Source organism: Arachis ipaensis, chromosome B1 (assembly GCF_059453495.1).
Source record: "Arachis ipaensis isolate K30076 ecotype BB chromosome B1, ASM5945349v1, whole genome shotgun sequence".
In the NCBI taxonomy this organism is placed as follows: Eukaryota; Viridiplantae; Streptophyta; class Magnoliopsida; order Fabales; family Fabaceae; genus Arachis; species Arachis ipaensis.
The window spans coordinates 122,802,545-122,829,445 of NC_142436.1; the positions used below are offsets into that span (position 1 = coordinate 122,802,545).

Sequence of the window (26,901 nt, forward strand, 5' to 3'; positions counted from 1 at the left end):
GAGATAGCCACAAGGCTTTGAAATTGGTGGCTCGGAGGTTGTGTGCAAACTAACTAGGTCACTTTATGGTCTAAAGCAGGCACCCAGATCCTGGTTTAATACTCTAAGGGCAGCACTATACACTCTGGGATTCTCCTCTACCAAATCAGATGTCTCCCTGTTCTTCAAACATACCAGTGAAGCCACAGTGTTCCTCCTTGTGTATGTGGACGATATTATCGTCACTGGAACTTCAAAAGAGGCTATTGCCAAATTAGTGCAACAACTTCACTCCAAGTTCTCACTTCGAGATATGGGAGAATTAAAGTATTTTTTGGGCATTGAAGTCACTCGAACATCTTGTGGGGGCCTACTACTGTCCCAGACGAAGTACATTAATGATTTGCAAAAGAAGGCTAACATGGGAGACTCTAAGGCTGCTGCTACCCCTATGACTTCTAACTTGAAGTTGACATCCACAGATGGTGTGCCATTTGAGCATGTGAGCCTGTACAGATCTGTTGTTGGAAGCCTCTAATACCTCACTGTCACCAGGCTTGAAATTGCGTTCTGCATCAACAAAGTCTGCCAATTTATGCAAGCTCCGCTGGACAAGTATTGGAAAGCGGTAAAGTGTATCCTCAGGTATCTGCAAGGCACGAGGACCATGGGGCTTCATATGCGCAAACCTACTGAGTTGATCCTTACAGAATATACTGACTCTGATTGGGCCTCAGACATTGAGGATCGCAAATCCATTGCTGGCTATTATGTCATGTTTGGGCCGAACCCTGTTTCTTGGTGCTCAAAGAAGCAGGCTGCAGTATCTCGTTCCAGCACAGAGGCTGAGTACCGTGGCATTGCCAATGTGGTAGCCGAGCTGCTCTGGATTCGAAATCTACTTGGTGAAATTCACATTCTTGTACCTACCCCCAAAGTGTATTGTGACAATGCAGGTGCTGTGTTAATGTCCGCAAATCCTGTGCTTCATTCTCGCTCAAAGCATTTTGAGATTGATCTCCATTTGGTGCGAGACCATGTAGCCAAAGGGCGAGTCCAGATTCATCATATCCCTGGAGATGCTCAAATTGCCGATGTCATGACTAAAGCAGTAAGCTCCTCACGGTTTGCAACTTTTCGGTCCAAACTCAAGATTGAGCAACCTCAATCGTTGAGTTTGAAGGGGATGACAGGATAATAGAACAGAATAACAGAAGTTTGTTAGAGTCACTTTAGCAATTAGTTAGCAACTAATTAGTGGTAACAGATGCAGCAAGTCACGTGTCTCAACATATGTATATAAACTCTTATCAACTGTAGCTACTACACAATAATCACATTCTCATTCTCTCATTCATTCATCTAAGCTTCATCTCTCTCTCTCTCACAATACTCTGATTTACCGATACCATTTCAGGTACAAATAATATTCTTGATTCTCTTTTCCATGAATCATTTGATCTTCGTATAAATAAAATAGTCTTATCGTATTGGAATGATAAAAAAGTGTATGTGAGGTGATAATGACAAATCTTCTGTGCATGTTTATGAAACCCGTTTGATTCGAACTTTAAAATACGTAGAACTACATATGGGCAGTTTAATATATTTGCACTTAGAATATTAACATGAAAAATTAAATATATCACTATTGTATATCTTTTTTTAGATATCAAATACGATAGGTATGAGGTTTACCACCAATTAAGAATTTATTAAGCAAAGTAGATATAAAATGAAAATATGCATGTATATAATTATTATTTTAAGAATTTAGCTTAAGATGTGATGTCTGACTTTTTAATATAGAAAAATCATAAAAATTGTACATGTAAAAAAATAAATATGAAAAAGTAAATTATACATGTAAAATATGAAAATATAATAAAATTTAAATCATAAAATCGTTCACTTAATAAAAAATTTGTAAAATTAATTAATTCATTTAAAAATTGTAATATTAAAAAATATTTTAAAAGTTAAATACAAATTTTAACTACTAGGTGACTCATTATTATAACTGCTTACTCTATTAATTACTCTATTAGCTGAAGTCTTCCAATAACAAGTGATAGTAGAGTATAACTCTCTGTCAAAAAAAAAAAGGAGTCGATAACTCCTACTTAATTGATTGAATATTGAAGCAATAATAGTGTGATTGTTGAATCAAGACAAAGAGGTTGCTTTAAAATTTTGAGTGTGGCGTACAATCAAATATTAAAAAACCTTTTAATATTCTTTTAGGTAGGTCGCTCAACCCTATCTAGGGGAGTTTTAGGAAATTACACACAAGAAATACACAATAATTAGCTCATCAATTCAATCAAATATTAAAATACCTTTTAATATTATATGAGAAAATATATTATTTTGAGTATACACACAAATAATAAATATAATATGATTTCTTTCTATATATCCTTATTCCTAGCAGTTTGATATATATTATCGTGCCTAGTGAGAAGGTACAATATATGTGTTTGGGAAGGAAAAAATAAATATTAGAATTTAAAATTAAGTGGACCTAATTTAAATTTAAGGGTTAATAGTCAAATTAGTCTCTAGAAGATAAGATATTTTTCAAATTCATCCTCGAAAGATTTTTTCAATCAAATTGGTCCTTCAAAGATTGCGAATTAATCATATTTGTCCTCCAGTCACTCTATTAACAATTTTCTTCAAAGATTGATGTTGTAAAACGTTAATTGATAACATATATAATACCTGATATGTCTAATTCGATACTGACTAAATATGTTTATGAAAATTTATTAATTTAGTCATTTTTTTCAATTACAAAAATCCTATTCCTAATATGATCTAGTGACTAAATTGATAGATTTTCATAAACATATTTAGTCAACGTCTAATTGAACATGTTATGTGTCATGTATGCTATCAGTTAACATTTCACATCATCAATCATTGACAAAAATTGTGAGTGGAGTAACTGAAGGACAGATATGATTAATTTGTAATCTTTAAAGGACTAATTTGATTAAAAAAATATTTCAGGGATAAATTTAAAAAATGTCTTATCTTTCAGGGATTAATTTGACTATTAACCCTTAAATTTAAAGACTAATTGACAAAATGAGAGATGTCTTATATTTATAAATTTGTTAGGTTCACAAATAGTCATATAAAGTGTTAATATTTGCATGTGATAAGTAATCAATAATATTAAAATAAATTAATTCTAATACCATATCAAAATTTAGAACTAAATGGACCTAACTCAAATATAAAAAATAATTTCTGAAACGAAAAATGTCTCGTATTTATAATTTCTCGAACGACTTTGTCTTTTACATATATGGGACTTGCAATATAAAAGAAATATAAAAGATGAACTAAAACTAGTTAAATAATGAAGAGTATTGATTGAATTAATAATCATTATCTCATTAGTGCATTAATATATAGGAGAGTAAATTGGACTATTTTTATCATTTAATTTTAACTATATCCAACAGTAAAATCTCTTAATTTTGACATCACACTTAACATAAGAGTATAAGATTTAAAATAAGAAAAAAGTTTGAACGAACATACTAAAAATAGATAATTATAAAAATGTATTTGTATTATAATTGATATATATATAGATTACATTGAGAAAGCTATAGGGAAAAAAAGTTTGCTAGAGTCGGTACGGTGGCATACAGCTTTGCGTAAACGATAAACAATGGTCACATGGCTTGGCATTATTATCTTAATTAAATTGGTTTCTTAAACTGGTTCACAACATATATAAAAGCATCTTGATCGTTATTATTTAGGAATATGAATCTCCTGGAGATATGTTCTTCAAGCAGTATATATTATTATATACATTTTATATTCCAAAATGCAAAACAACACAAGTCTAGCTCGTCAACCGTACGGCATTAAGAAAGAAAATTGACAAAATGTGGATATAACAATAAGAAATAGGGAACGACATTTTCAAAGATATTATTGACCTATACCATCTTTGTATCTATTTCTTTCGTTGTTTTTATAAAAGGTAACGTACAAAATTGGAAGTATAGTATGTTTGTGTGTTTATACAAATAATATGATTCAAGTAGATATTTAATCAAGAATTTAATTTTAATACGATATTAAATTATTATTAGTATATATATATATATATATATATCATATTAAAAAAGATAATGTCAATGAGTTATATATAGTTCAAATGACATAATCTTCCCATACTCACTTAAGAGGTCGCGAGTTTAAGTCTCCATATCTTTAGAAAAAAAATATATATATTAAAAAAAAGATAATTAATTTTTATATTAATCGCGTGAATAGTTATCTAACAAATATTTTACATTATCAGTACATCAAAATTAAACTCTTTAATTAATAGGTAGGCACTTTATAGCTACTCTTATATGTTAAATAAGGATAAAGTATTATTTTAGTTATTAATGTTTGAGTCAAATTTTAATTTTATTCATAATATTTCAAATGTCTTATTTCAATCCCAAAAAATTTCAAACAAATTCAATGTTGTCTTATCGCTAAATTTTATTCGAATAATTAACGGAACAACTTTTAGATTGTGATCTTTCGTAGGTCAATTTCATTTAGGTACTGAAATCGAATATTATATTAACTCTTAAATATGATAATTATTCGTGCCAAATTTAATTATAGGACAATATTAAACCCATTTGAAACTTTTGGAATTAAAATAGAACGTTTAAAACGTTAAAAATTAGGATAAAAAACGGTTATAAGCCAAGGGGAGAGTATAATTACCCAAATCAGCCAAATGAGATTCTCGTTCAGGTATCAACCAAAGGGAATTATTATGTAATTCGAATCAATAAAATTCGAACTTCACTTCAACGTAATTTGAATTGACCTATGTCGAATCATGCATGGCACTGCTTGTAAGTAATTCGAATCAAGTTCCATCGAATTACACTATCATAGTTCGAATCATATCAATTCGAATTACATGGAGCACGTGACACATAGGGAGTTCGAATGATATTGATTCGAATTACTCCTTTTTCGTTTCATTAGGTAATTCGAATCGAGTTGATTCGAATTACATATATATAGTGCGAATGATGATGATTCGAATTAGTGTGAACCAGACCTGTATATATATAAGGTGAACGTCAGTTGCTCTCATTAGAGGGATTCCAGATGGCTAGTGAGGACAATTTTGTGTTGTTGGTTCACCACAAAGGATCGATTAAGAGAAAAATTCGGTCCGGTGTGAAGTTCACCGATAAGGATCCTCTTTGTATCATCGTGAGGCCTACGACGAGCTATGATGACATTGTTAGGTCTGTATTGCTGAAACTTGGTCTGGAAGGTATAAAAAGGGTTAAGAAGTTTTTCTATCGTATTCCAACCACGGTGCTCCAAGATTGTTAGGTCTGTACTGCCGCCGCATGCTCGATATGCAACGCCGGGGCTGCGCATTACATGAACCGCATAATTAGAACGAATTAAAATACCACTAACATATGCAATTCACGCCGTAAATCACCAACAAAGTAATCATGCAATAGAAGATATATTAAACCAATAACCAAAATTGCATACGTAAACCGCAAACATACACCGATTCTAAAAACCACATGGAAAAGCAAAACGTAGTAAAACACTAGCAAAATCGCATCATAAAACCGCATCCAAAAAACCACTAACATAACCCACATGCAAATCCACTAGAGAAACGAACGTGCAAAACCACTCAGTTAACCACCTCCAATACCACCAACCTAAACCGCTGACATAAACCGCTAAAATAAACCATTGACAAAACCGCTTTCATAAACCACTAACACTAACATAAACAACTATGATAAACTACTAACAAAAATCACTAACATAAACCACTATCCTAAACCACTAATAAAAACCACTATCATAAACCACTATCATAAACCACTAACAAAAACCACTATCATAAACTGCTATCATCAACCACTATCATAAACTACTATCGTAAAACACTATCAAAAAACAATATCAGAAACCACTAACCTCGTCGTTGATCACCCCGGCGATATGAGTAACTCCATCCAAACGATACAGCCTCCCCAGATCGTCCCCCATTGCCTGAATATGCCGCTCCAGTCTTTGTCGGCCCGATTCTTGGTCGTTTTCTCTGGGATTTGGTGGGGGTATGAGAATGCAAAAGTGATTCGAATGACCTTGGTTCGAACACCTTATATAGGCAAAACCCTTGTAATTCGAATCAACTCGATTCGAATTACCTAATGAAACGAAAAAGGAGTAATTCGAATCAATATGATTCGAACTCCCTATGTGTCACGTGCTCCATGTAATTCGAATTGATATAATTCGAACTATGATAGTGTAATTCGATGGAACTTGATTCGAATTACTTACAAGCAGTGCCATGCATGATTCGACATAGGTCGATTCGAATTACGTTGAAGTGAAGTTCGAATTTTATTGATTCGAATTACATAATAATTCCCTTTGGTTGATACCTGAACGAGAATCTCATTTGGCTGATTTGGATAATTATATTCTCCCCTTGGCTTATAACCATTTTTTACCCTAAAAATTATATTAGAATTTAATCTAAACATTAGAGACTGAAATAATAATTTATCCATTAAATAATATGTAGTAGGTATAGCTACCCTGTAAAAAATAAAAAATAAATTCTAGTAGCTACAAACTTATATATAGTTTGATAAAGTAATTGTATAAATACTAGAAAAACAAATAAGGTGAGTTTTTAATTCGTAACATATACTTAAGAGTAATAATCAATTTAAGATTTATTATAAGTTTCATAAATTTTTAACTCGCAACATCTATTTTTGCTGATTCGGACAGAAATCTGGTGGTTTGACGTTCAGATTCGATTTGAATCCTCATTGCCTTCGACTCCACTCTGCTATGTACGTGATTATTGTTGGTTATTGCATCGAATTGTGCTGTATTGGTCTCAATTTCAGATGCTCCAAAGAGGAGTTTGTGTCTAGTGAATAAGTTGTGTGATGGTTCAACTATATCATCTATTGTGATTGCATTATGATGAGAGAAATTAAAAAAGTGAGTAATGAGGGAGAACTTCAATGAAGACAGGTAGAGAGATAACAAAGATAGAGGTGATTGATAGGTTTAAAAGTATTGAACAAAACAGGTATATTATCTTTGTGGATAATCTAAAGGAAAGAGCAAGCATCCAATGGTTGTGGAAGATTTTTAGCACGTAAGGGTATATATATATATATATATATATATATATATGAAAAGCAAGTAAATACAAAGAACAAGTTTGTTTTTGTGAGATTCACGTATAAAAATTATGCTCTTAAAGCAGTCAAGAATATAAACGGATGGTATGTACATGGCACCTAGATAATGGTATCAAAAGCTAAATATAGAAGGGGAGAAAAATAACTAAAATAATAGTTTGTATGGGGATAAAAATGAAACATAAACGATCCATCTTACCAGAAGAACAAAAAAAAAATAGTGATGAGAAATAATATTTAAGGAGGCTTTAATGACCCAGAAGACCGACAAAGATCCACATAAAGGAGTAAGAAAACAAGATAGAAAAGTAGTAATGTGGAGAGAAGTAAATGGTATGGTCGATCAGACAATAATGAAAAAACTTAGAAGAAGTATCATTGGGGAGTCAGTCATCCCTTTGAAGACGGAAGAAACTATTTTTGTAATACACTAATATTCAAATTTTTATACTCGAGTCATAAATCAATGATAATAAGGTAGTACGACTCTCAAGGTAGATTTTTAATACATAGTTTATAAGTATAATTGAAAGGAGTATTAATCGAAAAGCATGAAAAGGAGTAAAAATAAAATCATGAATTCGTAGCACTCACGTATTGATAACTAAAAGATAAAGCGTGAAGTGAAAAGCATTATAAGGATAAAGTTATAAAGGAGAATAAGAGAAGGACAATATATAGATATATAACATAAGTAAATAGCCACTAGTCGCGACCCGCGAAGTTTAGGCCGGCTAGGATACATTATAAAAGTATATGACAACAGTACCTCCTAATCTCTCCCAAATGAAACATGAAAGCCTCTATAGGCAAGTTCAAAAGAGTTCAATACATAATATAAGCTTTTCAAAATAAAGGTGGAGAGATTCTAAGCAAAATATAAAGTAGAGAATATAAAGATCTTCGCCATCTCTCAGATGAACCACAGCTAACTTCATAGCACCTGGACCTGCATCTGAAAAACAAGAGATATATACGGAATGAGAACCCCCGACCCATGGGTTCCCAGTACGGTAAAAGTGCAAAAAAATACAATGCATTGTAATAAAAACTCACTAAGCATCCTAAACTTCCTTTCACCAAATATTCATCCTTTGTTCTCGCTAATCCATGAATAGGCAACTGTCATAAGGGAATGCTAAATCTGATTTATGTTCTTCATGCTTCCCAACTTTCTAACTCTCTAATGAATCAAAATCAGAATCATAAACAAAACTATCACCAGTTATTCTGTCTTAACAATTCTATATCAATACTTCATATCCTCACATGGAGCAAGTGAAATCACTTCACTGCGTCTATCCAGGGAGCTCAAATTATCTCATTCAATAATCATCATTTTAAATTAATCATATCATCATTCCACAATAAAAATAGCCCTCAGCGTCCATCGACACCAGTATGAGGGACCTCTCAGTTGTACAAATACAAGCAATACAGGCAAGTAATACACAATAAGGTACAAGTAGAACAAGTAGCACATAATCAAGTAACATAGCATATATGATATAGCAATCCAAAACAAATAGGCAAACCCCAAACAATTCAAGCATATGCAAATGATGAATGCCTGCCCTATGGCTGATGATATCATCTGTCGGTTACAAAGCCAACCCGACATGTCCTGGTAGCAAACCATTGGACAGAAACACCCATGCGGAGCAAGTGGGCTTGAGCTACAACCCCTTTGCTACTACCCGCTTAACCCAGAGCCAGTTGAACAACCACTACTGTGGTTACTACCCAGGCGGGTATTTAAAAGCTCAACCTAGAGCGAGTGGAATCACCATTACTGCCGCTACTACCCAGGCGTCACAATCTCTGACCTGGAGCAAGTGGGATGAACCACAACCCTTGCTACTGCCCATGATCTCAAAATATACATTCATTCAGTTTAAAATCAATCATTATTGTTATCAAATCTCAATCATTAACCTGGAGCAAGCGGAAAGAACCACAACGCTTGCTACTACCCAGGTATCACAAATACACATTCATTCATAATCACTCTTCATTATTACAAATTCTCAAACAATGACCCGGATCAAGCGGGATGAACCACGACCCTTGCTACTACCTAGGTATCACAGGCATACATTCATTCAAAACTCTATAATTAAACTCATTTATCATAATTCTCCTTCCCCATCTCATATCCGGAGTAAGTGGACAACGCCAGTGCCTACTACCCGTGGTCACACATCACATTCAACATTTTCCATCATTATTCATTCACCACATTTAATCATTAATCATATACATATACATATACATACTCAGCCATAATTCAATTCTTATCACAGTCATCCGCCTCATACTATACACAACACTTCCACCATCATCCTCAGCAACTCATACAATCATCATTACTCATCATTCATCACTGATTCTCACTTTACTTCCTTCACAAGTTACCACATGTCTTAACTTCTTTTCATTACTAGGCATACTATAAAAACTGAGGACTTAAAGGATGAAAATGGAGGCTTAGAAGTCTGAAATTCGGGTTTAAAAATGCAAAAATCAACTTTTGCTGAAAACGGGGTCACGCGTGCGCGTCACCCATGCGCACACGTGGATAGCGAAAAAAGGAATTGACGCGTGAGCGTCGACCATGCGCACGCATGGGAAGCAGAAAGGCAGCGCGACGCGTGCGCGTCAGTCACGCCTACGTGTGGGTGCATTTTGTGCTCCTCGCACTAAACCAGCACAGTACCAGCGCAACGCTCTGTATTTTCTACGGGGCAGTTGCATCAATACAGCGACGCGTACGCGTCAACTAGGCGGACGCGTGAGAGAGTAAAAATCGTGAGTGACACGTGCGCGTCGGAGTACGTTTTACCAAAAAATTTACTAAGTTTAAAAACCTGCAGAATTTCATTTTCAAACCTCAAACTTCCGCCACACATAACTTCTTCTACAAAATTTATTTTTCAACCATTTATAAACCGTTGGAAATATCGTTGAATGAGCTTTCATAAAAATCCAGTTTTGAAGAATTCCTAACTCCGAGGGCAGAGTTACGGACCGCCGAAGTTGGTCAAAAATCAGTTTTTACCCAAAAACAGAAATCACTAATTATTCCAATGTTCACAAGCCAAATTCATTTTCACTCATTCAAATGACCACAACCCAACCACATTCACATAATTACACTCAACCAAAACTAAACCTACCTCATCTACACAATTCAATTCGATTTCATCACCTTCCATTCCTAAATTCCTAATTTCTTACTATTCCACATTCCTCCCATTTATTCACACACTCAATATTCAATATCCATTCAATCTCATATGACATCACACAATACACACATCACTTACCTTCCTTACCTCTTTCCGGCCTCCGGCCCAAGATTCACGGCCTCCGGCCCAAATTCACAATTTAAATGCATATTCCACAAACCAATATTCATTATCCAATTCAGCAAAGTCTCAACACACCAAACATACAAATTCACACAATTCTCAACCCAATCATTAATTTACCTTATCAACTATACATATTAGTACCAACCATTTACACAATCCAAACTTAATCCTAGGGGCATCTAGCCTCGGAATTCTCATCACACCACACGGTACTTAAATGAAACTTAAACTGTACCTCTTGTAGCCAAAATAATTGAGCTTTTTCTTGGGAGTCTCCACCAACCCTTAGCTCCAAGCCTCACCAAGGCCCCATAAGCAATATCAATCTTCCAATTATGCACCAAAATCACCCAATACTCTAACATAATCAATTTTCACACTTATAATCAACCTAGGATTCATAAAATCGATAAATCACAAGGGTTAGAGGGTTCCTTACCTTAACTCACAAAATTGGTTGATGGAACTCACCAATGGCTCATACTAGAGCACTCCTAGACAACCCAAATCACAAGATTTCTTCAAAACCCAAACTAAATTCGAATTTAAAGAGAAAAACGAAAAATAGGCAGAAGACAGTGGAATACTCACCACAAAACATAGATATAATTGTAGAGGATGAGAAGAGCGATGCGTGACCGCAAACGGCTCGTCAATCGGAGTTCCGGAGAGAAAGTTATGGTGATTTGAAGTTTGGAAAGCTAGGTTTCCTTTCTCTCTTCTCTCTATCCGCCCCTCCCTCTCATTTTTAGGGTAAATGAGCTGAAATACTCATAACTAATATTTATATATATTGGGTCTTGGGCCCACTTGGGCCTGGTTCACTTGGTTTGGTCCGTTGGCCCAATTTTGGGCCAAAACCTCTAAGATTAGAGTTTTAAATCGTATTTTAAATATTTCTATCTTCCCAAATTATAAATTCTTATTTCTTAAAATTATTCACTTCTAATTAATTTTCTTAGCCATAATACTAGACAGATCGCAGCCGGTACTGTCGGTCAAATTTCCGGTGCGTATTTTTATTCAGAAAACCATGTTTTCCGAGTCAGAAAAATTCACTGAGTCCAAATATCATATTTAAATTATCAAATTCCGATTGCTAAATTTTCTAACCATATTCGCTCCTATTTAATTTATTATTTAATGAATTACGGTTTGACTAAGTTTTACATTCTACCCCTCTAACAGAAATTTTCACCCTCAAAAATTCCATCCGCCACCACAAGTACGTGAGCGTAGTCTGCCTTTATATCCAACGCATAGTAGTCCTAAGGTCTTTTTACCATGCGTGCTTCCGTTGCCGTGCTCTGATTCCTTTATCTCCGAGGATCTCGATCATTCGTCCAATGCCGACCAACAGCCTCATTCATTACTTTCATCATCTTATCAACTCACATCTTATTAAACCTCAAATCATGTCATCAATAATATCAACATTATCATTAATCATAGTCATCATCCCACATTACTATAATCAACCAAAAATCATCACCATACCTTAATCATACTCCATCACTATCCTTTCTCTCTGTTAAGTCAATTACCACTAATCACAGCTCAACTCCGAGCATAACCTCCAGGCTTACTTTCTTATATATATTGCTGTTTTAAAGTCTTTGACTAGTTAATCAAAACTCTCTTCATTTTTAGAAATCAAATGAGTTTGAAATAACAAGTTAACAAAATCATAAGAATCCGATTCTCTTTAATAATCTATAAAAGCATTTGAAATACATCTCTTTTGTTAAAGTTACTCAAATAAAAAAAATCATTTTCAAAACCACAACCAACACTCTTTCGAATTCTTGGGAAAATTTTGACATCACCTCCTTTAAAAACTGGAGTTTGCCACCCGTCACGGGTCCCTTCCTTTCAACCTCAACTCAATTAAAACCAACATTTCAAATCAACGTTCCCAAATCCATCATTTAGGACCATTCCTTATCTATTTAAATCAAAGAAAACTAAAAGTCACAGATTCAATCCGTTTCACCAAAAATCCAGAAATCAACCAATTAAATAACAAACACAACATATCAATCTCAACAGAAAATCGTTTACATCACAGGCGTTTATCCATTTGTATTAATCTGCTAAACTTATTAGGTATTCAAAGCCCAAAGCATTTTTGTTTAAAGCAAACCCCTACTCGGACCATCTGGTTTGGTTCTAAATCTAATACTAAGCTCGACATTCCCAGTTTTATTGTAAAGTTGGTATTATAAAATCATGCATTGTCCTTTAAGCCTGATTATTGCAATTACCTCAATCTTACTGTTGCAATCGGCCCACATCCTGACTCCCTCCTTGTTGGCAATTTCTTTATACATGCCCTGGTGACCCGCACTTGTAACATATACCTAACCCCAATCGGCACGGCCTATTTGGGTGATGACTTCCACATCTCTGACAGCTCGAAACATCTGAAGCAACCGCTGTCTGTTTTCCCTTACCCTTCCCTTGGGACTCTTCATTCGTTGCAAAGCTATTCCGTCCTTGGGAAAAAAGTTGTGTGTATCCTCTCTCCTTAAACTCTCGGCCCCTTGGTGCGAAACCTTGGTTGTGCTCCCTATGACTTCCTTTCTCTGTAGCCACCTTTTTCACACACTTTTCAGCAACTCTGCTCTTATTCACCAACTCTGAGAAAGTTCGGATCTCCATTGGTCCCACTGAACTTAAGATATTGCTCCGGAGCCCTCCTTCATACTTAATACACTTCCATTCCTCGAAGTCTCATGGAGCACCTTGACAAATACGGGAAAACCAGCACAGTTCCTCAAACTTTTTTGCATATTCTGACACGGACATAGCACCCTGCTTCAGCTGCAGTAACTCAAGTTCCTTTGCCGTCCTTACAGAATTTGGAAAGTACTTCTTATAAAATTCCACTTGGAAGGCATTCCAGGAAATAGGATCGTCATCATACTACAGGAGGCGTCGTGTTCCTTGCCACCAATGCAATGCTTTTCCATTGAGCAGATAGGTAGCAAATTCAACACTGCTCTTCAGGTACCAACTGCACTTGTAGTGCTCGCTCCATAGCCTGAAACCAGATATCGGCTTCAGTCGGATTGGTGGTTCCCATGAACTTAGGTGGATTAACCTTTAAGAAGATTGCCAGTGTTATCAGGCCTTCAGCTTCGCTTCCGTCATTGCCATTATTATTTATTTGTTGCCCAAGAGCCTCCGCAATGGCCTGCATAGCAGCAGCCATGTTCTCCAACGTCGCAATGAAGTTTACTGGCCAATTCAGGTTGGTTTCCGGTCCCTGAGTATTAGTAGGACCTCTCTCAAGGCCTCGACCGCATCCACGAGGCACCATCTGGTTCCTATACACACCAAACAATCGATATCAAGGTGATTAGACTCAATATCTCAAGTTAATTGCTTCAAATTACCAAAGGTGCACTCATGAACTTCATGCTAGATGTATCGGTTCGATACCCTAACTAGCACAGGCACAGACTCAGAGTATGCATTGAAGCATAAGCAGTTCCATCTCTCAGGCTCACGAGGACGAACTGCTCTGAAACCATAATGTAACACCCTAATATTCAAATCCTTATGCTCGAGTCATAAGTCAATGATAATAAGGTGGTACGACTCTCAAGGTGGATTTTTAATACATAGTTTATAAGTATAATTGAAAGGAGTATTAATCGAGAAGCCTTAAAAGGAGTAAAAATAAAATCGCAAATTTGTAGCACTCACGTATTGACAACTAAAAGATAAACCGTGAAGTGAAAAGCATTATAAGGATAAAGTTATAAAGGAGAATAAGAGAAGGACAGTATATAGATATATAACATAAGTAAATAGCCACTAGTCACGACCCGCGAAGTTTAGGCCGGCTAGGATACATTATAAAAGTATATGACAACAGTACCTCCTAATCTCTCCCAAATGAAACATGAAAGCCTCTATAGGCAAGTTCAAAAGAGTTCAATACATAATATAAGCTTTTCAAAATAAAGGTGGAGAGATTCTAAGCAAAATATAAAGTAGAGAATATAAAGATCTTCGCCATCTCTCAGATGAACCACAGCTAACTTCAAAGCACCTGGACCTGCATCTGAAAAACAAGAGATATATACGGAATGAGAACCCCCGACCCATGGGTTCCCAGTACGGTAAAAGTGCAAAAAAAATACAATGCATTGTAATAAAAACTCACTAAGCATCCTAAACTTCCTTTCACCAAATATTCATCCTATGTTCTCGCTAATCCATGAATAGGCAACTGTCATAAGGGAATGCTAAATCTGATTTATGTTCTTCATGCTTCCCAACTTTCTAACTCTCTAATGAATCAAAATCAGAATCATAAACAAAACTATCACCAGTTATTCTGTCTTAACAATTCTATATCAATACTTCATATCCTCACATGGAGCAAGTGAAATCCCTTCACTGCGTCTATCTAGAGAGCTCAAATTATCTTATTCAATAATCATCATTTTAAATTAATCATATCATCATTTTATTTCAACAAGAACAGCCCTCAGCATCCACCGATACCAGCATGAGGGACCTCTCAGTTGTACAAATACAAGCAATACAGGCAAGTAATACACAATAAGGTACAAGCAGAACAAGTAGCACATAATGAAGTAACATAGCATATATGATATAGCAATCCAAAACAAATATACAAACCCCAAATAATTCAAGCATATGCAAATGATGAATGCCTGCACTATGGATGATGATATCATCTGTCGATTACAAAGCCAACCCGATATGTCCTGGTAGCTAACCATTGGACAGAAACACCCATGCGGAGCAAGTGGGCTTAAGCTACAACCTTTTTGCTACTACCCGCTTAAGCCAAAGCCAGTGGAACAACCACTACTGCGGCTACTACCCAGGCGGGTGTTTAAAAGCTCAACCTGGAGTGAGTGGAATCACCACTACTGCCGCTACTACCCAGGCGTTACAATCTCTGACCTGGAGCAAGTGGGACGAACCACAACTCTTGCTACTACGCAGGTATCACAATCTCTGACCTGGAGTAAGTGGGACGAACCACAACCCTTGCTACTGCCCAAGATCTCAAAATATACATTCATTCTGTTTAAAATCAATAATCATTGTTATCAAATCTCAATCATTAACCTGGAGCAAGCGGAACGAACCACAACCCTTGCTACTACCTAGGTAACACAAATACACATTCATTCATAATCACTTTTCATTATTACCAATTCTCAAACAATGACCCGGAGCAAGCGGGACGAACCATGACCCTTGCTACTACCCAGGTATCAAATGCATACATTCATTCAAAACTCCATAATTAAACTCATTTATCATAATTCTCCTTTCCCATCTCATACCCGGAGCAAGTGGACAACGCCACTGCCTACTACCCGGGGTCACACATCACATTCAACATTTTCCATCATTATTCATTCACCACATTTAATCATTAATCATATACATATACATACTCAGCCATAATTCAATTCTTATCACAGCCATTCGGCTCATACTATACACAGCACTTCCACCATCATCCTCAGCAACTCATACAATCATCATTACTCATCATTTATCATTGATTCTCACTTTACTTCCTCCACAAGTTATCATATGTCCTAGTTTCTTTTCATTACTAGGCATACTATAAAAATTTAGGACTTAAAGGATGAAAATGGAGGCTTAGAAGTATGAAATTCAGGTTTAAAAACTCAAAAATCAACTTTTGCTGAAAACGGGGTCACGCGTGCGCATTGCCCACGCGCACGCATGGAAAGCGGAAAAAGGAAGTGACGCGTGAGCGTCATTCATGCACACACATGGGAAGCAGAAAGGTAGCGCGACGCGTGCGCGTCTGTCACGCGTATGCGTGGGTGCGTTTTGTGCTCCTCGCACTAAACCAGCACAGTACCAGCGCAACTCTCTGGATTTTCTACGGAGCAGTTGCATCAATACAGCGACGCGGACGCTTCAACCAGGCGCACGTGTGAGAGAGTTAAAATCGTGAGTGATGCATGCGCGTCGGCCATGCGTGCGCGTCGGAGTACATTTTACCAAAAATTTTACTAAGTTTAAAAAGTTGCAGAATTTCATTTTCAAACCTCAAAATTCCGTCACACATAAATTCTTCTACAAAATTCCTTTTTCAACCATTTCTGAACCGTTGGAAAGATCGTTGAATGAACTTTTATAAAAATCCAGTTTTGAATAATTCCTAAATCTGAGGGCCGAGTTACGGACCGCCGAAGTTGGTCAAAAATCAGTTTTTACCCAAAAACAGAAATCACCAATTATTCCAATGTTCACAAGCCAAATTTATTTCCACCCATCCAAATGATCACAACCCAACCACATTCACATAATTACACTCAACCAAAACCAAACCTACCGCATCTACACAATTCAATTTGATTTCATCACCTTCCAGTCCTAAATTCCTAATTTCTTATTATTCCACATTCCTCCCATTTATTCACACACTCAATATTCAATATCTATTTAATCTCATATGACATCACACAATACACACATCACTTACCTTTCTTACCTCTTTCCGGCCTCCGGCCCAAATTCACAATTTAAATGCATATTCCACAAACCAATATTCATTATCCAATTCATCAAATTCTCAACACACCAAACATACAAATTCACACAATTCTCAACCCAATAATTAATTTACCTTACTTATCAATTATACATATTAGTACCAACTATTTACATAATCCAAACTTAATCCTAGGAACATATAGCCTAGGAATTCTCATCACACCACACGGTACTTAAATGAAACTTAAACTGTACCTCTTGTAGCCAAAATAATTGAGCTTCTTCTTGGGAGTCTCCACCAACCCTTAGCTTCAAGCCTCACCAAGGCCCCACAAGCAATATCAATCTTCCAATTGTGTACCAAAATCACCCGATACTCTAACATAATCAATTTTCACACTTATAATTAACCTAGTGTTCATGAAATTGATAAATCATAGGGGTTAGAGGGTTCCTTACTTTAACCCATGAAATTGGTTGATGGAACTCATGAATGGCTCATACTAGAGCACTCCTAAACAACCAAAATCACAAGATTTTCTCAAAACCCAAACCAAATTTGAATTTAAAGAGAAAAATGAAAACTGGGTAGAAGACAGTGGAATACTCATCACAAAACTTAGATAGAATTGTAGAGGATTAGAAGAGCGACGCGTGGCCGTAAACAGCTCGTCAATCGAAGTTCTGGAGAGAAAGTTATGGTGATTTGAAGTTTGGGAAGCTAGGTTTCCTTTCTCTCTTCTCTCTATCCTCCCCTCCCTCTCATTTTTAGGGTAAATGAGCTTAAATACTCATAAATAATGTTTATATATGTTGGGTCTTGGGCCCACTTGGACCCGGTTCACTTGGTTTGGTCCGTTGGCCCAATTTTGGGCCAAAACCTCTAAGATTAGAGTTTTAAATCGTATTTTAAATATTTCTATCTTCCCAAATTATAAATTCTTATTTCTTAAAATTATTTACTTCTAATTAATTTTCTCAGCCATAGTACTAGACAGATCGGAGCCGGTACTGCCGGTCAAATTTCCAGTGCGCATTTTTATTCAGAAAACTATGTTTTCTGACTTAGAAAAATTCACTGAGTCTAAATATCATATTTAAATTATCAAATTCCGATTGCTAAATTTTCTAACCATATTCGCTCCTATTTAATTTATTTTTTAATTCATTACGGTTTCACCAGATTTTACAATTTTCGACTTGTTCAAAGACTGGACCAATTTTCACCAGATTTTTTAATTCAAAATGGTTTTCACATTTGACTCAATTTAAAACATTTATGAAGTTCTGAATTCATCATTTTTTGTAAACCACTTTGGAGAGATAAGAAGATAGCATCAAGAAAAAACAAATAGGATGATAAGAGCATGGATCGAGATCTTTAAAGTTCTTTTGCATGTGTGTGAATAAAATTTCAGTGAGATTGCTAAAATGTTAGGGACAACTATAAAAATAGAGAAATTTTGAAGAACAAAAATTTTGATGATAATGCTAGAGAGAGATATTTCGATTATGAAGGCCATGGAAATGGAAGATATGAGAGTTTGAAAGGTCAATTTTAGAATCTAAAAGAAGACTTTGATGTAACAACACCGGTGAAAAGTATAAAGAATAACAAGAACAAAAAAATAAGCGGCATACATGAAGATCTGTTATGGGTACATAGAGAAGTGAAAATGTAAATGGAAAAATAAAACCTTCTCGACTTACAAATGGAGAGATTAGCTTCCAATGAAGATTCATTCTCAACAACCAAATGCATCCATGATGATAGAAATTCTAAAAAAGTAATACAAACACAGTTGGACTTACAAGAAGGTAAAAATAAACCTGAATTTCTGGAACTAAATGATAACAAAGAAACTGGATCTTTTTCTAGGACCACTGTATTCATCTGACTTCAAAAATATGATTGAGGAAAGTTTGGCACAAAATGGGTTGGGATAATCAAAGATAAGTAAAAGATCCAGTAATAAAAAGGAGAAAAAAAGTGAGGAAAACATGCTCAAAAAAGGAAGAAAATAAAAAAAATTAAGATTGAATTAAAACATAGGTAAGAAAAATAGGAGGTCACACAAAAAAGGGTAGCGAGCTAACATTCAATAAGAAGAAAAAATATAACCAAGAAACAAGGGAAATCACCAAACAAGGAGGAATGAAACCGTGCAAGAATCCGAGAGAGAGGAAAAATGATGACTCAGGAGCAAAATGATGAAAGTGATATAGATTACTTAGAGAAGGAAGCAAGAAGAACCTGAAAACTTGGGTCTCAACTCGGTTTACAATGTATAGATGAAGAAGCTGTGGTTGAATATTTACATAAGGAGGGACTAAAAGAAAATATCAGAACAGATGATAGGACAATACAAAAAAGAACAAAAAAAAAAGTAGAGAGCAGCACAGAATCATGAATTAGGACCTTTATAAGGTAGAGTGTGTGAAAGTTAATCTTTGGGGAGTCTGGTATTTTGTTTTATGGGTTTTTTGATACGATATTTTTATTTTATATTTTATGCTTATGTTGTGCATTTTTAGATTTGTCTTGTAAAAGTGTTGTTTGTTTGAGTGTTTGTGTGTTTTGAGTTGTGAGTTTAGAATACCTCTTGTGAGGCTAGATGGTATTGTTTTATTACCTCATCTAATTTATTTTGTTGAATTCATGAACTTTATTCTCCTTTTATAGTCAAGTACCTCAACTAAAGATCAAGAGTACACAAATTCTGTTGAGTTTATATTTTTTTTTAGAATAATATCTTATTAATTTTATTATTTGAGTGCTTTATGCCTCGCTGTTAATTATCAAATCAACTATTTAAAAAAAAATGCCTAATTCTCCATAGATAGACTATGGTTGCTAATGTATCAATACAAATTAAAGAGTAAAAGAAAAATAAGTATCTAATAATTATTCTTTATAAAGAGATGTTTAATTAAAATTACTTATTTATAAATTTTTTATACTAAAAGTTTTAAGATACGTGAGTCTTTTTTTTTAACAAATATATTTATGTATTTGAAAAAAATGATATATAAATATTTAGTTTTAGTTAAAAAATTTATGTCATTGTGTGTTTATAAAAAAATTATCTTTAACCTATTTATCATGCATATACTCTAAGTTAAAGAGTAATTTTTCAATCCAATATATGTATATTTGTTAGAGATATAACTATTTATGTACCTCTTCTTATTAGCTTAAACTTTTGAGAGAAGTAATTTCATGATATGGTATCAAAATTTCTATGATTGAAAGGTTTAGAGTTCAATCATTGTTGAACCCCAAAAGAAAGAATTTAAGCATAAGACAAATAAAAAGAGAAAGAAAGCTTAAGCTAATTTTTTTTTTATATTGGATTGTTATTGGTGATTTTCATTAATATTATGATGTTTTGGTATAATATAGTGATATGGGATGTTGTAGGATAAAAAGAAATTGTGAGTAATGATTTCAAATAAGATAAAAACACTAAAAATTTTTATAATAAAAAAATCAATTAGGATGAGACATGGAAAGAGATATTAAATTTTTGAGAGAAATGAAAAAAAATACACATCCAATGTTAGGGTGGGTAAAAAATATAAGAACATAGTCTTATAAAAGGGGATATAAAAACGAATTCGGTGGTTTTGCTCAGAATCTATTTCCAAAAAAATATTTTATGATACGAAAATATATTCTTAATGAACATAATGTGGTGAAGTTTATTGTTTGTGAGCTGATTTCTGCAGGAAACAAATTAATGGTAGTAGTGAAAGATATTGAATTGGTGGCCTAATTCATCATGGAAGAGACACTAGAAATCCTTAAGAAATGAGTGATTATAATGGATGATCAACAATTATTAAAGTGGCAACAAGAGAAGAACAAAGACAATTGAAAAAGTATCTTTAAAAGGAATAAATGGAGGATTTTGATATGAAACGTAAACAATTTAAAATTTATAATGATAAAGTCAAAAGATTAATTTTTCATTGATAGATGGAGAAAAATAATACAAGATATAAAATGGTGAGAGAGTAACTTGGTTTAATTAGGAGTGTGATTAAAAATTGTGATTGTTATGATAATAGTTGGTCTGAGATGTTACTATAGTATATATCTACAAATTGATTATTACCTTAATGACAATGCCGATGGATAATGATTATATTTGTTGGGAAACCAGAATAGCACTAAAAAAAAACGCTGAGAACCGTCGGAGTTATCGCCGAATTTAGCATTGGGTTTTGCATCTGATACAAGGCAGCTTGGATTTTCCGAAATATTTACCGTCAGATTTTATATTTAGATGCTAAATCTGACGATGGTTGGCACTAAATATTGATTTGGGAGCGCCAACCTTATTGTCAATTTTATTGTTGGATTTTGCCGACGGTAAATCGCTTTAGCGAAATAGTAAGATTGGTTTAAAATTCAAACGCGAATCCTTCCTCTCCCTCACTTGTTCGAGTTCACCTTATCTCTTCTCTCTCTCTCTCCTCTCTCATCTCGTGTTCTCTCATTGGTAGAGGTACTGCCGGCATCGCCGCTCACATGCCAGATCCTCTAGTGCCGCCGCCGCTGGACATTCTCGTCGCTGGAGCTGTCAGTCACCGCTGGAAAGGTTGGGAACAGCAACACTATTCTTGGTAGCCACTGCCGTTGGTGTCGCCATCATTACTAGTACCACCACGCCTCCAGCATCCTGCAGCCACCATCAAAGGTAATTTTGGTATAGTTTTTTAATTTTATTAAGGTTTTTATGTGAGTTTAGGATTTTTTGTTAAATAGTTTATGAAATTATTAATTAAACTAGTGTAATGAAGTTTGTGATTAGGATTTGATATAGTTTTTTTACTATTTTTCAGATTTTTTTGTGACTTTAGGATTTTGTTAGGTATTTTACTAAATTATTGATAAAATTATGGTAATAGAGTTTGTGGTTAGGGTTTGGTTTGTGGTTTTTAGTTTTTTCAGATTTTTTTGTGAGTCTAGGGTTTTGTTTAGGAATTTTATTATCAAATAATTGATTAGAATAGGGTAATGAAGTTAGTGATTGGGATTTTTTATGTTAATTTAACATAAATAGAAATTATAATTAAGTTAATGTAGGTTAAGTAGGGTGAGATTAAGAATGTTCGACATTGTTGGTGGATGACTTTGTGTAGTTCATTGAATGTTTAATTACTCTGTTGGTCCCTATAGTTTTATAAAATTTTTAGTTAGGTCCCTATACTTTTTTTTCTTTTAATTAGGTCCCTGCACCAATTTTTTTCAATTGAGTCCCTATACTTTTTTTTTCCTTTTATTTAAGTCCCTGTACCAATTTTTTTAGTTGGATCCCTATACAATTAAGCCAATTATTACCAAGAGGGACCTAATTGAAAAAAAAAATTGGTGCAGAGACCCAATTAAAAGAAAAAAGTATAAGGACCTAATTAAAAATTTCGTAAAACTATAGGGACCAATAGAGTAATTAAACCTTCATTGAATTAATTATTTCACCTTGTGAGTTTAATAAGTTTTCTTTTTATTAAGACGATGGTATTTCTATGAGATTAATTGAATTTCGCTTCTTTCGTATTCTGTACATCCGTGCAAGTAGGTTTTCTATCTCTAACTATAATCAATTGTTTAAGTTTGATGTTCGACTTACTTTTCCTAGGATAACATTTTAGGACGAAAGTGGGAGAAGGTCGCATAGAAGCGCCTTCTTGAAACCCTTGTTTGCTGGAAAATTGTGAAGTTATAAGGGGTTGCGCACTGGAACGGTTAGGATTTGATATGTTATTGAGTTTGTGTTTGTTCTAATATATGCTTGCAGCTGTTTCCACTATGAAATGTTTTATATTTTTTTTTATGGATGTCTCTGAATTAAGGAAAAGTTCAGCCAAAATTTTGTGTGTTTTGTTTTAAAATTTATTTGGTTTGCAGAAGATTCTAATTATAGGGTATGCTAAGTTTAATAAGTTTGTCTTGTTTGTCGAATTCTAGGGTGTGTGATTCAATATGTTCCAATTTATCGTGTATGGATGTATGATAGGGACAATGGTAGACGGAGGGATTAAAACTTGAATTCTTTGAAGGGGTTGACGTGTTTGACGAGCATGTGTTCAACATGGAACTATGTAGGTCTGAAGGGGTATCTAGGTGTCAGTGTGAAAAGTGTTGGCTAACTAAGTGGCAAGGACTTGCGGATATAACGCTTCACCTTTACCGTAACGGGTTCAAGAATGGGTATTAGATGTGGATGGAGTACGAAGAAGTGGACGAACAAGAAATTAACAGGTCTATGTTGAATTCGAATAGGTCTGGCTGTCATTCAATGAGGGTTCGGGAGAAAAGAGAATTGAACATGGAAGACATGACTTGGGAGGGTAACCAAGAGAGATAGAACGAGATAGTGTTTGATGCAACAAGAGTTACAGAATCCGAAGAGACTGAACAAGAGCCTAATCCAGAGGCAACGATATTTTATCATCTATTAGAATCTGCTGAGATCATTGTATGAGAATTGTATTCATTTGGAGTTGTCTACATATATTAGAATGATGACTATTAAGTCGGAGTCAAATTATACGTAAGAGTCTTTTGTTATGTGGGCCACCCTTTGCAACCAGGCACAGACCTATGCTTATGAATGGGGGACACTTGTCCCCAGTCTCATTTCATATTTTTAAACCAAATATATATATATATATATATATATATATATATATATATATATATATATATATATATATATATATATATATATATATATATATATATATAATATGCCCCCATTTTAAATTTTATGATTTTGACTATTTGTTAACCTAATTTAATTTAGTCTTCTTCTGTTTTCAAATTCCAACCGTCACTCATTTATCCTTTTAAACCCTTTTCTGAATTTCATATTTTCAACCTTCTTTTTCTATACTTTTTCAACCTTCTCTATTTTGTTTTATATAGCTCTCTATGAATATATGTATCTTTCAATTTCATTGTTTCTCTTTTTGATATTTTCAATTGCAAATTTTAATTCAAATAATTATAGTTTAGGTATTAATCTTTTTTTATTCTCTTCATGAATTTATATATTTTATTTTATTCTCAATTTAGTATCCTTATTATTTATTTGTTTATCTTTCACTCTATTCTATTATATGTAATTATATTGCATATAAATTTTTAAAGTGAATTGATCAATTTACTAATTTAGAATATATATATATATATATATATATATATATATAATTTTTAGAAATAGTAATGAAAAAATATTTCAAAAGAAAGCTACCACTAGAATCCGAAGTCACTCCATTAGTCTTCTAATAAAAAAAAGTTCTTAGAATTCAGTGTGGAAAGTCTGGTAGCTGATCTTGGACAGCGACCCAAAATTTCAAATTATGATCCAAATGATAGAGATGAAGTTAGATGAGTTTATTTGCAAAAAGGTCCTTGTCAACCAAGAGAACATGATTTTCCACAAACATATTTTGAAACTTCTCTCCGTAGATTTAATGCTGATTGGTTTGATGAATTTGACAATTGGTCGGAATATAGTATTTCAAAAGATGCTATCTTTTGTCTCTATTGCTATCTTATGAAACCTGATGGTGCGAGTGGTGATGCTTTTGTAAAAGAGGACTTTTCAAATTAGAAAAAGAAAGAGCGATTACAAACACATGTTGGAAATCATGATAGTACTCATAATCAAGCTCGAAGAAAATGCAAATCACTCATGAAGCAAAAGCAACATATTGAAGTTGTTTTTCAAAAGCATTCAGACCAAGCTAAAAGAGATTACCGAACTCACTTAACAGCAACAATTGAGTATTTGAGTGCATTAGGTTCTTATTGCGACAAGGATTAGCCTTTCGTGGTGATGATGAATCGCACAATTCAAATAATCAAGGTAATTTTTTGGAGCTTCTTGACTTTCTTGCTCAACATAATACAGAGATTGATCGTGTTTTCAAAAATGCTCGTGGAAACCTTAAGCTAGTAGCACCTAAAATTCAAAAAGATATTGTTAGAGCTGCTGCAAGTGAAACTACTAAAGTTATTATTGATGATCTTGGAGATGATTTATTTGCTGTTTTAGTTGATGAAGCTTGAGACGTTTCTATTAAAGAGCAAATGGCTGTTTGTTTGCGGTATGTGAACAAAGAAGGGATTGTAATGGAGCAATTTCTTGGACTTGTCCATGTTTCTAGCACAAATACGTTGTCGTTAAAAGTAGCTTTGGAATCTTTATTAGCAAAACATAATTTAAGTTTAGCAAGAATACATGGACAAGGTTACGATGGAGCTACTAATATGCAGGGAGAATTTAATGGCTTAAAAAGTTTGATCTTAAAAAAAAATACTTGTGCTTTTTATGTTCATTGTTTTGCTCACCAACTTCAATTAGCACTTGTGGTTGTTGCAAAGAAACAGGTCAAAATTGCACTACTTTCTAATTTGTTTGCTAGTTTGTGTAATATTGTTGGAGCTTTTTGTAAACGTAAAGATATGCTTCGTGAAAGCCAAATGCAAAAGACAATTGTTGCATTACAAAATGGAGATGTTTCTAGTGGTCGTGGCTTAAATCAAGAAACAACATTGAAAAGGGCAGGTGATACTCGATGGGGCTCACATTATGGTACAATACTTAGCTTGATTTCTATTTTTTCTTCTGTGGTAGAAGTTCTTGAAGTCATTGAGGAAGATAGAAATAATCCTGAACAAAGAGCTGAAGCATGTCAATTATTGAATCATATTCAATCTTTTGAATTTGTATTCAATTTATTAGATGAAAAGTATATTAGGAGTTACTAATGAGTTGTCTCAAGCTCTAAAAGGAAGTGATCAAGACATTATAAATTCTATGACATTGGTTAAAGTGTCCAAGCAACGATTGCAAAGTATAAGAGACGATGGTTGGTCCTCTTTGCTCAATGAAGTTTCACTATTTTGTGATAGTCACAATATTCTTGTTCCAAATATGAATGACATATTTGTAACACAAGGAAGATCAATGCGCAAAATCCAAAAGGTCTCTGATAAACCACTATTTTATGGTTTATATTGTGTTTAATTGTGTGGTTTTATCAAATCTTTACTCACTTATTCATTAAATAAGCATGCATTTATCATTCCTTCCTAAAAATACTTTATGGTTGAAAACTTGCTTCCTAGAGACTTTTAATTTTGTATTTTAATTCTCCTTTGTTCCATTCGATGGCGTGATCTGTGTGTTAAGTGTTTCAGGCTTTATAGGGCATGAATGACTTGGAGATTAGAAAAGAAGCTTGCAAAAATGGAAGGAACACAAGAAATTAAGGAGATGACCAGCAAGAAGTGACGCGGGCGCATGGCTCACGCGACCGCGCGACATAGAGGAAATCGCAGTGACGCGGACGCATGGCTCACGCGACCGCGCGGATTGGAAACTGCACCAGTGACGCGAAGGCGTGGACGACGCGCACACGTGGCAAGGCAAAGCACTGGATGACGCGATCGCGTGATATGCGCGATCTGCAGAATCTGCAGAATTTGCTGGGGGTGATTTTTGGGCCCTGTTTTGACCCATTTTTCGACCCAGAAAAGCATATTAGAGCCAGGGAACATGCAGATACCAGAGACAACATTCATTCCATCAAGTTTTAGTTTTAAATCTAATTTTACCTCTCCTCTAGGTTTTCTCTCTACACATTCATAGTTCTTAGGATTTGATTTTATTGCTTTTTGGATTGGAACATTGAGAAGAGTTATTACCTCCGTCAAGACTTCGTCATTCTAGTTTGTTTCCTTACTT

The 26,901-nt window shown here is 34.4% G+C and overlaps 1 pseudogene; it reads left to right on the forward strand.

Moving 5' to 3' along the window:
• The first annotated feature begins 5,133 nt into the window (after positions 1–5,133).
• Positions 5,134–26,901, forward strand: part of LOC148578207 (uncharacterized) — a 35,683-nt pseudogene continuing 13,915 nt past the window's right edge.